The sequence below is a fragment of the Pogona vitticeps genome, chromosome 2 (genome assembly GCF_051106095.1).
Source record: "Pogona vitticeps strain Pit_001003342236 chromosome 2, PviZW2.1, whole genome shotgun sequence".
Classification (NCBI taxonomy): Eukaryota; Metazoa; Chordata; class Lepidosauria; order Squamata; family Agamidae; genus Pogona; species Pogona vitticeps.
Window position 1 is genome coordinate 175,918,349 of NC_135784.1, and position 13,640 is coordinate 175,931,988.

The 13,640-nt window shown below is 42.5% G+C and overlaps 1 long non-coding RNA gene across 2 annotated transcripts; it reads left to right on the top strand.

Annotated features, from left to right (window-relative positions):
• The first annotated feature begins 4,517 nt into the window (after positions 1–4,517).
• Positions 4,518–6,405, top strand: LOC144587095 (uncharacterized). Of its 2 annotated transcripts, XR_013542267.1 has the most exons (3): positions 4,518–4,650; positions 5,398–5,442; positions 5,530–6,405. It is a non-coding gene; the product is annotated as an uncharacterized LOC144587095 (long non-coding RNA). The 2 variants fall into 2 exon arrangements; XR_013542266.1 differs by having other exon boundaries at positions 5,398–6,405.
• The last annotated feature ends 7,235 nt before the right edge of the window (positions 6,406–13,640 follow it).

A 13,640-nucleotide genomic window follows, 5' to 3' on the forward strand; every position in this document is an offset into this window, starting at 1 on the left:
TTGAGGACACTGTATAACTAATATTTGTTACAAATATCCTGCAAAATAGAGGTTCCTGCACCATATCGCAGCTGACACTCACCACCTTTTTCACTAGTTGGTGCTACGCCTATGCCTTTGACACCAATTAAAGGTGACAGGACGTCTCTCCGGGTCATGAAAACAAGAGTAGTAGGATAATGGTAGCTCTCATCAAACTCAATTTTGACAGGTGCCACGCCCCCTTTTGGGACCCTGGACCGGAAGGGGAGGGACTTCCGGCGCCTAGGCTGGACCCAGGCCCCTTCCGGCGGAAGGGGTGGTCCGAACGGTGACGTCAGGGGTTGTGGGGGTCCCCATGGGCCTATAGGGGTCTTTCCCTAGAGTCCGGGGTCCCCCGTGACCCTAGGGGTGCCTGAGGATTGGACCCCGAGGGGTTGTGCCACCCCACGACCCCGTAGGCCAATGGGGAGCGGTTGGAGGTCCTTGGCTAGAAAAGGGGTGGTCGTAGACCATGTCTCGGCTTGCCCCAGCCCCCTGCGTGACGTCAGGGATTTCGGGGGGGGGCCCGTGAGCCTATAGGAGCCTTTTCCTAGAGGCAGGGGTCCCCCGTGACCCTGGGGTGGCCTGAGGATTGGTCCCCGAGGTTGCGTGCCACCCCACGACCCCGTAGACCAATGGGGAGCGGTTGGAGGGCCTTGGCTGGAAAAGGGGTGGTCGTAGGACATGCCCCGGCTTGTCCCTAGGCCCTGCAAGGGTGGGAAAGCCCCGGGGAGTTTGCTGAGAGGCTATAAAAACGTGGTTCGGGGACACTTCTGCGCGCTCTGTCAGCTCTTTGCAAAGGTCCTGCGGTTTTGTAGACATGGCGGAGAAGGAGAACAAAGCTCCGGAGCCCGTCCATAAGCCTGCGGGAAAAACCAGGAGACGCCTGCAGCCCAAAGCTTATTACAACGGACCGGTGGGGTTCTCTAGCCCCTTGTGTCCATTAGGAAATCCGGCAAGCCTAAAGAATAGCCTACCCAAAGACCCAGAAAAGTTAACAAGAGAAGTCAAGCCTGCAGAAGACGTTTTTGTTTTTTCTGCAAAGGCGAACCCGAAGCAGAAAAACACAAGAAAACTGGCCTGTACCATGTTGTGGGGCGATGAGGAAGATGATGAACAAGGTATAAAAAGAGATTTACCGGTCCATGGCAATGGTCCTGAGCAGCAAGTGTTGGCACAGCCTCCTGATGAAGGTTTTGAGAGTGCTGAAGAAAATGCAAGCTTTCTGGTAAGAACAATTCTCTTTTTAAAAGATGGACATTTAAACCTCTGTTATAAGGGGGGGGGGAGGGGGGGGTTGTTTTAAAACCGGTAGTTATGGCTATGTTAGTGATGTGGCTTTAAGTTCTTTTAAAACTTACTGAAATTATGTTTCATTCCCAAACACAGGATAAGACATTTATCTTGGAAGATGGCCTTGAGTGTGATTGCTTTTATGGTCCCACGGCTCATCTGGAATCATCAGGGTTCATTGTTTCAAGAGAGAAACCATCCTAAATGAATATATAACCTTTAAAAAGCCTGTATTGTGTGTTTCTACCTTCTGTAAAAACTAAAATGCCTGTCCTATATTTTCTGTTATTTAGATGTATGCTTTTAATAAATATGCATTGTAAACCCTCATCGGGGTTAGTCAAATGATGTAACTATTGCATTCTTAGGATTTCAGGTATCAGAGAATGCAGATCTAATGCACTGTCATGTCCTTCTCTGCTTCAGGAGGGAAATTATTATTTCTCACAACATAATAACCAATAAGATATATACTGTATTGTGCTTTTCTGCAAACATTGAGATTTAGATGTATGCGTTACAATATGGACTTTACTGTATATCATAATACTCACTTTATTGTGTTCATAACATGTATTGTGTATTTATACAAGCACTGTGATTTTTAAAAAAAAAAAAAAAATGTATGCGTTACAGCATCCTTTTAATAAAGAGCATAAATCCGCCATACACTGTTCTTTTATTAATTTTCCCTTTCTGATTAGCTTTCTAATATCAAAATATCACATTTTTTGGATCTAAATACCCTCCTAAAAACTGAAATCTTTAAAAACAGGGGTCATCCTGCTGACCTGTAAAATAACAGGACCTCTGTGGCTTAGATAATCATAGTTCTGACGGCCTGCAAAATACAGACCCATCTGTTTGAGTAGATAAAAATAGTAACAATCTTAGGATGTGTAGACACTTCCCTTTGTCGTGTTCCCTTTCAAATTAGGTGCCAATGAGATAATGGGTAATCACTGTAAATCATGAAAAACAGCAGGGGTAGACTGCTGTTTCCCTCAGCTAACCACACAGAAACACAGGTCAGCTATTTACAGGCAGGGGTCACAGAATAAATTTATGCCACAAATGTAAAAATGCTTGAATTAAAAAGCAGATGATTTCATTAGAAGTATACAGAAATTCACCCTTAAATGGACTGTAAAGATCATGGATTTTCGCAAAATCTTATAACCAAGAATTAAAAGAAAAGAAAAAAATTATGATAAATGATAAACAAGTTGCCCCTTTTTAAAAATACATGTGAAACTAAATTTCAAAATACAGCATATGACTCCAAACGAACTCCCCGCCATATTAGGCGGTTGGATTGGCAAACAGACGTTATAGAACCTCAAAGTCACAGCAGCAACAGTTTATGTATTTGTATACATTTAGAATAGTATAAAACATTTTTATTTATCACAAGGAAGCAACTCAGTTTGGCTGTAAGGTGAAAAAATAAGTCATTTCTGTTTCCCAAATGAATATTTCAGACGCTTGAAGGCAGCTTTAGTAAGTAAGCTAGAAATAGTGAAGAGCAATAAGTTGAGCAGTATAAAAAACCCATGTTTTAGTAAATGTCTTTAATACCATTCAAAGTAAAAAAGTTTTCCACGTGTTTATACCCAAGGAAGATTCCTAGAATCTCTCTGTGTATGTGTGTGTGTGTGTGTGTGTGTGTGTGTGTGTGTGTGTGTGTGTGTGTGTGTGTGTGTGTGTGTGTGTGTGTGTGTGTGTGTGTGTGTGTGTTTTCAAAATTCTTTGAGATTATTATTTCTAAAAGCCCTGTGATTTAAGAATGTATGCGTTACAGCATCCTTTTAATAAAGAGCATAAATCCGCCATACACTGTTCTTTTATTAATTTACCCTTTCTGATTAGCGTTCTAATATCAAAAATATCACATTTTTTTTTTTGGATCTAAATGCCACTCCTAAACTGAACTCTGAAAGAATAGGGGTCATCCTGCTGATCTGTAAAAAATACAGGACCTCTGTGTCTTAGATAAAACATAGTCCTGACGGCCTGCAAAATACAGACCCCATCTGTTTTGAGTAGATTAACATAGTCACGTCCTCCTCAGTTAGCTGAATAGATAAGACAGCATGTGTATTCTCTTCCTTTCCTTTTCAAATGATGTGTCATTGAGATAATGGGTAATCACTGTAAATCATGAAAAACAGCAGGGGTAGACTGCTGTTTCCCTCAGCTAACCACACAGAAACACAGGTCAGCTATTTACAGGCAGGGGTCACAGAATAAATTTATGCCACAAATGTAAAAATGCTTGAATTAAAAAGCAGATGATTTCATTAGAAGTATACAGAAATTCACCCTTAAATGGACTGTAAAGATCATGGATTTTCGCAAAATTTTTATAACCAATAATTAAAAGAAAAGAAAAAAAAAAAGTTATGATAAATGATAAACAAGTTGCCCCTTTTTAAAAATACATGTGAAACTAAATTTCAAAATACAGCATTTGACTCCAAACGAACTCCCCGCCATATTAGGCGGTTGGATCGGCAAACAGACATTATAGAACCTCAAAGTCACAGCAGCAACAGTTTATGTATTTGTATACATTTTAGAATAGTATAAAACATTTTTATTTATCACAAGGAAGCAACTCAGTTTGGCTGTAAGGTGAAAAAATAAGTCATTTCTTTTTCCCAATGAAAATCTGTCAAGACATATTGAGGCTCCTAAAAATTTGTACAGCATCCTTTTAATAAAGAGCATAAATCCGCCATACACTGTTCTTTTATTAATTTACCCTTTCTGATTAGCGTTGTAATATCAAAGAATCACTTTTTTTTGGATCTAAATGCCACTCCTAAACTGAACTCTGAAAGAATAGGGGTCATCCTGCTGACCTGTAAAATAACAGGACATCTGTGGCTTAGATAAGCAAAGGCCTGGAGGCATCTGTTTGAGTAGATTAACATAGTCACATCCTTCAGCAGGTAGCTGAATAGATAAGACAGCATGTGTATTCTCTACCTTTCCTTTCAAATGGGTTGTTAATGAGGTGCCATTGTTTCACGGTAATTGTGTATCTTTCAATCCACATCATGATCGGCTGTTGTTTCCTGAAGCAGCATGAGTCGTGATCAGAAAAACTTTTGCTTCCCTTTCAAACGGTATATAAACTAGAGTTTTGAGCTGTCTTTTATCCGATCTTCTCTGTCCCTTGCCAAGACAAGCTAATAGGTGAGTAACTTTATACATCTATGAGATTTAATTCTTTTTAAAAATAGACCTGTCCTTTTTAAAATATGTATTCATTATGTGACTTTTTTTTTTTCCCTAGGCTTTCAGCATTAATAACTCAACACGCCGAGATGGGTAAGAGATTGTTCTTTTAAAAAAACTTATAGACATTGCGTAGAGTTTTAAATATATATTTTATTTACTGCATGGCAGAGAATATTTTTTTTTTGTATTGCAAGCAGCCAGCTGAATAAATAATACCATCTTGATGGCGGGGTCATAGCTTGTCTTAGAAAGGTATTTAAACTTCTTTCCTGCAGGAGACAGAAATATGAAGCATTTTATGATTTTATAGAATAGATATTTATAAGCTGTTATTAAATTTGAATTTAGGAACAATACTTACGGTTATGAATTTCAAATTCCCTTGTCGCTGAGTTACACATGTCATGATATGCCGTGATAGAAAATCCATTTCATTCTCTGCCAAAAGCCGTATCTTCTTCTGAAAAAATCTGATTATGTATGATGCAAAAGATAAAAATGTAAAAATTCTTCCATAATTAATTTTATCCTGAAAAACGTATTGTCCAGTTAAAAAAATTGCAGAATTAACATCTGACAGACTGCTTATCTGTATTTTCGCCAAAAATTCTTTTATGTCTCCTTCCAATTGTATTTGAATCAAAGAGTCTAGATTTTTTAATTGAAGACTCATTTCTGATTTAGCCTCTGTATTTTCAGATTCTCTGCAATTAATTTTGAGATAATTTAGAACCAGACAATACAGCTGTGATTCAATAGCATCCATCTTGCAGTTTTTAAAAACAGGGATGTCAAATGTTCATCAGGCATGCCCTAACATGTTTCTGTTCTCTACAGCCGGGAATTCCAAGGAAAATAGCCCAGCATCCGATGACTCCCTGGGTAAGCTCATTAACATATTGGGGGTTTAAGGAGGACTTTTTTACTTTTAAAATCCCTAATGATTTAGAAATACTGTTTCTTTTTCAGAGAAATATTTTCGCAACTCTGATGATAATGAATTTTTTACACAAAATCAAGCTGTGGTGCCATCGACTAGCTACAATATACCAAGGACAGACAGGGCCCTGTTTCATAGATATACCTTTAAGAGAAGTGCTAATCAGAGTAAGTGTAATTTTCATGGCAGACCCTTTTTTTACACAGCAGCGATTTTAACAGGGGAGGGAAGGGGAGGCAGCATGGGTGAGTTGTTAGAGAGAGAGAGAGAGACACAGAGAGAGAGAGAGCGCTGAAATGCAGCCTTTACAAGACCCATTATTTCTTTTCTAGGCCTCAATATGACGATCCCCCCCAAAAGATACAAGGAAGCTGAAAGACCGGTTCCTGGTAAATCAGCCAACATCCCAGCCTTGAAGGGGGGCAAAGCTGCCAGCGGGGGTAGGGGCAAAACCCCAGCGATCCCTCAGATGACGACAGATCCCAAGATACATGAAAGACCGGCCGGTATCAAATCCGCAAACCCACAGGTCTTGAAGGGACCCAAGCCGGTTGCTGACGGGAATGGTGGCCAAAATCCAGCGGCCCCTCAGATGGCAATGGATCCAAAGTATGGCGAAAGATCAGACGGCAGCAGACAGTGGAGTCCCCAGGCCAAGTCAACTAATGGAGATGGTAGCAAAAAGCTTGCAAATCCTCAAGCTGTGGAGGGTAGGAAAAAAGAGGGCTTGGTTGAAATTGATGGAAAGGCTTTAGCTGTATACACCTCTAAAGTTGAATGTTGGTTTAAAAATTTTATGATGATTTTCAATGTGGTTAATGCGGCCAGAGCAAGTCTAAACCAAATTATGGACGAGGTCCCTGATATAAATGCCATTTGTGATGCTATTAAAAAAATGGATCATTTTTCTTGTGCAATGTCCTTTAAAATTCAAACAGGCCTAGGCTATCCTGATGTTAAACAGACAAACAGGAAGTATACAATGAGAAGGGCTCACCCTGGCCGTCAGTCTAGGGGGAGAAAAAGAAGGAAACCAAGCACAGCTAAACTGTACTGGCACAATAGAGTTGTTAAATTGTTACAAGGGGCCAAGAAACTGCTTGCACGTAGGAAAAGGTTATCTTTGCCTTCTAGCTGCACACAGTCTCAAGAACAATCTCCAAACGCTACCCTGCAGACACCAGAGAACTCTGGGGCGATTGGGGTTAACAGCCGAGAGTCGCAGGAATACCCACCAGGGTGCTCTCTACCTTCCAGCTGGGCACTGTCTCAAGAGCCATCTCCAGACGCTGCCCTGCAGACACCAGAGAACTCTGGGGCGATTGGGGTTAACAGTCGAGAGTCGCAGGAATACCCACCAGGGTGCTCTTTACCTTCTAGCTGGGCCCTGTCTCAGGAGCAATCTCCAGACGCTGCCCTGCAGACACCTGAACATGAGGCAGAGAACCCTCCGGTGTATGCCGAAGTCACAAATAGGTGGGAGTGGGAAAATGAAAGATATAGCACCCTACACATAGCGCAAGAATTCCGGTTCGTAAATCTAGAACATGTGACCAGCTATGCACAAGCCGTTTCAGCATTACATTTAGCTGTTCAAGAGGTACTGGATCATGTTAATGAAAGCTTGGAGACGGGGGATTGTGTGCAGCTGAGATTTGAGGGCGGGAACATGCATAAGCCTCTGTTTTCAGTGAAAAAAGTTAAGGGGGCTCTAGACGCTGAAGAATTCCTCTCCAGCCTCGCCAATCTTTTGCAAAGTAATATGGATTTATGTCTTGAGGGGACTTTACGTTTGGTTGTGACCATTGCAAAGCCTCCTCGGGGGGGCGGCCGGCCTAGAGCCTTACGATCTATCCCCTATAGTGCAATTATAAATAAGAAAAGGAAACATTTATTCGATTTTACTGATGTAAACAGTAAACTGTGCTTTGGGGCAAGTTTGGTCCGTGTCATGTCTAAAAAGGTTATCCCAGACCCAGAAGCGGTAAATGGAGCTCTGCAATTGTATCAAGCTGTCCAATGGCCTGTAGACAAAGAGGTCTCTTTGTCTGACATCCCTCTTTTTGAGGATCACTTACAGGTCAATATACAGGTTGCCCACTATGGCGACAAAGGCTGGGGTTTATTTAAGCCACAAGGCCACAAATATGCAGAAACTTTTACATTACTACTTCATGGTGAGCACTTCTATGGAGTGGTCAATCCCAAAGGGCTCTTTGGAAGCAGAAATTATTGCCAATATTGCCACAAATTGTACTCTCATATACATGACTGTATTTTTTTCTGTAGACTCTGTCTAAGAAAAGAATGTGCTTCTAATGTGAACATCATAGAGAAGTGTAAATGCTGCAAAATGAAATGCAGGTCGATAGAATGCTTAAAATTACACACTAAGCTGGCTGCAGAGAAGAAGGTGCCCTGTACTTTTAGAAAATTTTGTGAGAACTGCAGACGTTATCAAAATGAACAGCATTTCACAACGGAATGTATAGGCCGGGTCTGTAATATCTGTTGGGCTCCTAGAGGAGAAGGGAAAGACCACTTCTGTTTCATGCGCCCTCTTAAAGAGCCAAAGTTCTCGACCCAATATATTTTTTATGATATAGAGGCAAGACAAGACACGGGGTTACACATCCCCAATTACTGTTATGCCCGAGCCTTTTGGGGTGAGACTGTGCGTCATTTTAAAAAAGATGCTGCTGTGAAAAGCAGTATGCCCGATTGGATAAAGGAGATCCTTGAACAGGATGCTGAGGAAGAGGGGGTGGAGGATAGTGAACAATATGATGAGGACGACGGTTCATGTAGCGAGACTGGCTCTGGGAAAACTAAGAAAAAAGCTGAGGAGAAAAAGACATGGCCTTATGGGAAATCCTGGGAGTTTAGGGGTGAGGCTTGCATAGAGGAATTCATTCGGACTTTCACAGAAGGGAGTGTTTTCGGGGGAACAACGTTCATAGCCCATAATTCAAAAGGTTATGACGGTTATTTCATTCTCAACCAGCTAGTCAAAGAAAAACTGGAGGTAGAACTTATTACTCAAGGGGGTAAACTCATAACAATATCCGTGCCGGCTCTTGATATAAAATTCCTGGACTCTCTATGCCATCTCCCCATGGCCCTGGCAAAATTACCCAAATGTCTAGGGCTCAATCAGGAGTCTAAAGGATACTTCCCTCATTACTTCAACACCCCTGAAAACGAACAGTATGAGGGCCCCTTGCCACCCCCCGAAGCTTATGGAGTGCAGCACATGATGCCTTCTGAGCAGAAGGCTTTCTTAAAATGGCATGAAGAGAATAAGACAAAAACCTTTAACCTGCAGCGTGAATTGGCTGCCTACTGCCAGCAGGATGTTAATATCCTGGAACAGGCCTGCACAAAGTATCGCCATGAAATTATGACCCTGACAAAGAAGAAGGTGAAAGTGTACGATGGGGGACATGATTGGTTTGCCATAGACCCTCTCCAATACCCCACCCTAGCGGGTGTGTGTCTTAGCATGTACAAGTTCAAATTTCTGCCGAAAAATAAAATAGCAATCCCGCACCCAGACAACTATCATAGCCAGTGCAAGCGCTTCTCATCTGCATCGATCCAGTGGTTGTCTTATATTGCACATAAAGAAAAAACCAGGGTTCAGCATGCTTTGAATGGTGGGGAATTTTGTATCGGTTCTCTTTATGTAGATGGTTATATGGTTGTTAATGGCAGGGGCATATGTTTAGAGTTCCTGGGGTGTTTTTTCCACGGCTGTGCCCTCTGTTACCATTCTGAGGATTGGAATCCTCTGTTAGGGAAAACCTATGGGGCTCTTTTCAATGCCACACAGGAAAGGACAGCCGTTTTGAGAAGCAAGGGCTTTGAAGTCAGATCAGTTTGGGAGCACGAATGGAAAGAGATGGTGAGAAACGACAACGATGTCAAAAATTACCTTGCTACAGCTGATTTTCCAGATCCCTTAGCACCTAGGGATGCTCTCTTTGGGGGTCGTACAAACGCGATCCGTTTGTACTACAGAGCTAAACCGGGAGAGCAAATTCTTTACTATGATTTTACCAGCCTTTACCCCTATGTCAACAAAACTAAAGAGTACCCTCTGGGGCACCCCAAAATCATATATGAGAATTTTGAGCCTGTGACTGCCTACTTTGGTATCGTAAAGGCAAAAATCTCACCACCTAGAGGCCTCTTTTTTCCAGTTTTGCCAGCCAGGATTGGTGGAAAACTTATGTTTGTGCTGTGTGCCGCCTGTGCAGAAAGCAGCCAGAGAACCCCTTGTGAACATACCGATGAGGAGAGAGCTTTGACGGGGACCTGGTGTACTATAGAACTGAATGTAGCCATAAATAAGGGGTACAAGGTTGTGAAAATCTTTGAGGTATGGCATTTTGAAAACAGATCGGATGAACTGTTTTCAGATTACATGAAGCTGCACCTTCGCCACAAACAGGAGGCATCAGGCTATCCCTCGTGGTGTGTCAGCGAGGCAGATAAAAACAAATATATTGCTGATTATGAACAGAAAGAGGGTATAACCCTACGTAAAGATAAAATTGCTGTAAACCCCGCAAAAAGACAGATTGCCAAGCTGTTTCTAAACTCTCTGTGGGGTAAGTTTGGTCAGAGAACGAATCTGCCTAACACTCAGGTGGTCAGAGATCCGGATGAATATTTCAACCTCTTATTTTCAGAGTCTTACAAAGTGTCCATGTTTGAATTTTTGGCGGATGATGCTGTCTGTGTGTCATGGAAACATGCGACTGACAGATTAACCACCAAGGGTAGGAAAAATGAATTCATAGCCTGCTTTACCACAGCTTATGCACGTCTTGAGCTTTACAACCTGCTTGACAAACTGCAGGATAGAGTTCTTTATCACGATACTGACTCTGTTATTTTTGTACAACGGGAGGGTGAATGGAAACCCTCCTTAGGGGACTACCTGGGGGACCTCACGAGTGAGGTTCCTGAAGGCATGCATATTACAGAATTTGTGTCCGGAGGACCAAAAACGTACGGGTATAAAATCTGTGACGGTAGTGCGTGCATGAAGGTCAAAGGGATCACACTGAATGTGACTAACTCTGAAAAAATTAATTTTGACAGTCTCAAGGATTTGGTTTTTACGTACGCTTCTGACAACCGAGATGGTTCGCTCCGTGAAATAGTGGTAGAGCAGCCAGGCATTGTCAGGGATAAGCGGCAGTGGTTGATTCATACAAAGCTTTTAAGGAAAACTCAAAAGGTGGTTTATGACAAAAGAGTGATTGTCGAAGACTTTAAAACCCTACCTTATGGCTACTGAACTAAATACGTTGTGGGTTCATCCTTTTTCAGCTATCCTAGCAGGACCCAGTGGTTGTGGAAAAACATTTTTTATTAAGAATATGCTTGACAACGCGCGCAATGTATTTTCTGACATGCCTGAAAATATTATCTGGTGTTATGGATGCTGGCAACCTGTATATAAGACTCTTCTCTGTAAATATCCCTGTATTCGTTTTGTAGAAGGCTTGCCGGAAAAGTTTGATGATGATGTTCTGTTACCCCCCACTAAAATAAACTTCTTGATTTTAGACGATTTGATGCAGTCTGCCTCTGATAATAAGGAAGTGGAAAAGTTATTTACACAATATGTGCATCACAGGAACGTAAGTGTTTTTTTAATTACTCAGAACATTTTTTCCCAGGGAAAATCTGCCCGATCCATTAGTCTGAACGCAAAGTTTTTAGTCCTCTTTAAAAACCCCAGGGATAAGCAGCAAATTGCCACACTAGCCCGTCAGATGTATCCGCGAAATGTACAGTTCTTCATGGAAGCTTTTGCAGATGCCACAACTCCTCCTCACGGTTATCTGTTGGTAGATTTAAACGCCAATACCCCTGAACCTTACAGACTGAGAACAGGCCTTTTCCCACCGGACTGGCCTGCTGTGTATACCTTGAAGAAATCTGCTACAGGCAACAAAAGACGGCTGCTTTGAAACCCTTTTCTTCATTGAAGCCGATTCAGCAGTCGGATAACATGTCTGAACGTATAAGGAGAAACCTGCCACTTTTGAAGCTCCTTATTAAGGCCCCCCTGCGGCAGAGAAAAGCCATTTTATGTGCTGCTTCGGATGATCTGGTCACTGCCATTTCAGAGATTGCTCTGAATACTTTAAAAGGAAAGATAGCTCTAACGCCTAATCAGGTACGTGTTTTAAAGAAGAAACGAACACTAATTAAAACCTTGAGTAACAAGAGGGTACCCCTACGGCGGAAAAAATACCTGGTGAAGCAGTCTGGAGGTTTCCTGGGACCCTTATTGGGTATCGCTGTCCCTCTAATAACCAGTCTTTTAACTAATAAGTAATGGATTATGCTGAAAAGATGTATCTGGTCCCCAGTGCTCAGCTACAAGAGCTGAGGGGTGTACCAGAAAACATCAGGGCCACCACGGTCAGACGCTTGGATTCTGAGATGAGAGAGATTCTCTTAAGGTCAGACTTGTCAGAGTATGAAAAAGCTAAGCTTTACAATGGCGTTCTACAGAGGTTTTTAACGCTGACCAGGCAGGAGGATATGGAAAAAACAATGCAACCGCCCCCACAGCCCGCCGCTCCTCCCCCCTCGTCACCGGTCCCTCAAGAGGCCCTACCCGAGGTTATTCAAGAGGTGTTAGACAGTCTGCCCAACCGTTACAAGAAAAATGCAGAGATTTTGCTAAGTAAATTAAGGCGACATCAAGACATCTCTTCATGGGATGACAAAGGGGCCTTCCGGTACCGGGGGGAGCTCTTACCTGGCTCTAATATTCTGGACCTGGTCAGAGGCATCACCCAGTCTACAACCCTTTCTGATAAGAGAAAACCCAAGGGGTGGGACGTTTTTCTTAAAGCTCTGGCCGAACTGAACATCCCCACATCTATCGCGGGAAATTCAGCCGTTAGAGAACAATTAGAAGCGCTGAAAACAGCACCGCCGTCTTCTTCCTCCCCGCCTGCCACATCCGCTGTTGTCCGACCCAAGAAACAGTTCAAGAGACCGGAATGGCTGCGCGTCAAGGAGCTTCCAACAACCCCTTGGAGACCCGTGGTCAAGAAGCCTGAATGGCTCACTTTATAAAATACATTAATAAAAACCATGACAGATAAAACATTTAACGTTTGTCTTTTATTTTATTTATGCACAGCTTACATTTTTTATGTTTTACACAGGGGTCCGCAGGCTTGAATATGATGAAACGGGTGGCATGCGGGGGGTGCTCTTTGAATTTTCCTGTTCTTGACAAACTCTACAACCATGCGGTCATTTTTGGTAGTATCATCCGAGTACAACTTTAAAATTTGATCAAACTTCAGGCCTTTTGTTCTGTTCTGTAAAAAGAACACACAGTGATAGCCGCAGGTCACTGCCGAAGGGTGTTGTAGCTGTCTCTTCTGGAATATTATTTCATTGCCCTGACGCCATAAAAAACCTGTAATTGTTTCAGGTATCCGCGGGTTGTCCGGGTCTATGCCGTATGAGTCAAAAAACTCTCCAGGACCATTAACTGGTAGATAGAGGGCCAGCCAGTGTTCCCCAGGCATCGTGTGGGGGTGTGTGTTCACCACTATTCCGGTAGGTCTTTTGGTAACAAGGGCCCTTGGTAAAAGGTCGCAGGGATAGACATCTAGAAAGGTCTTATCTCGTTGTAATACGCTTAATAGCTGCAGCGTGTTCATGTTCACATATAATCAAAGAGGACGTTTCTGCTATGGTTGATTTCAATCACGTTGTCAAATACCCCGTATAAGAGCATGTTAATAGTTGCCGCTAGGGGTTGGGCAAAGCGGATCTCTGCTCGAAGATTTCCAGTCTTGATCAGAGAATAATGTTCCGAGCAGCCATGATCCGGTGTCAGATCAAAGGCATATAGGGTGTATCCGTGTCCAAATTCGTTAGGGGTGATGAAAATGTCTTGGTCCTTCATGGCTTTTCCGGAGGTTTGTACCAACTGCATGTACTCTCGGACATAAAGGCCGTTTGCATAATCCGGCTGGAGGGGCTTTGCTGGAACTTGCACCCCATCAACGTACAAGGCGATAAAATTAACATTGAAATGTTGGAAATTGTAAGGGTTTTTGTCATAGGCTCCGCTGAAAGCATCATTGTC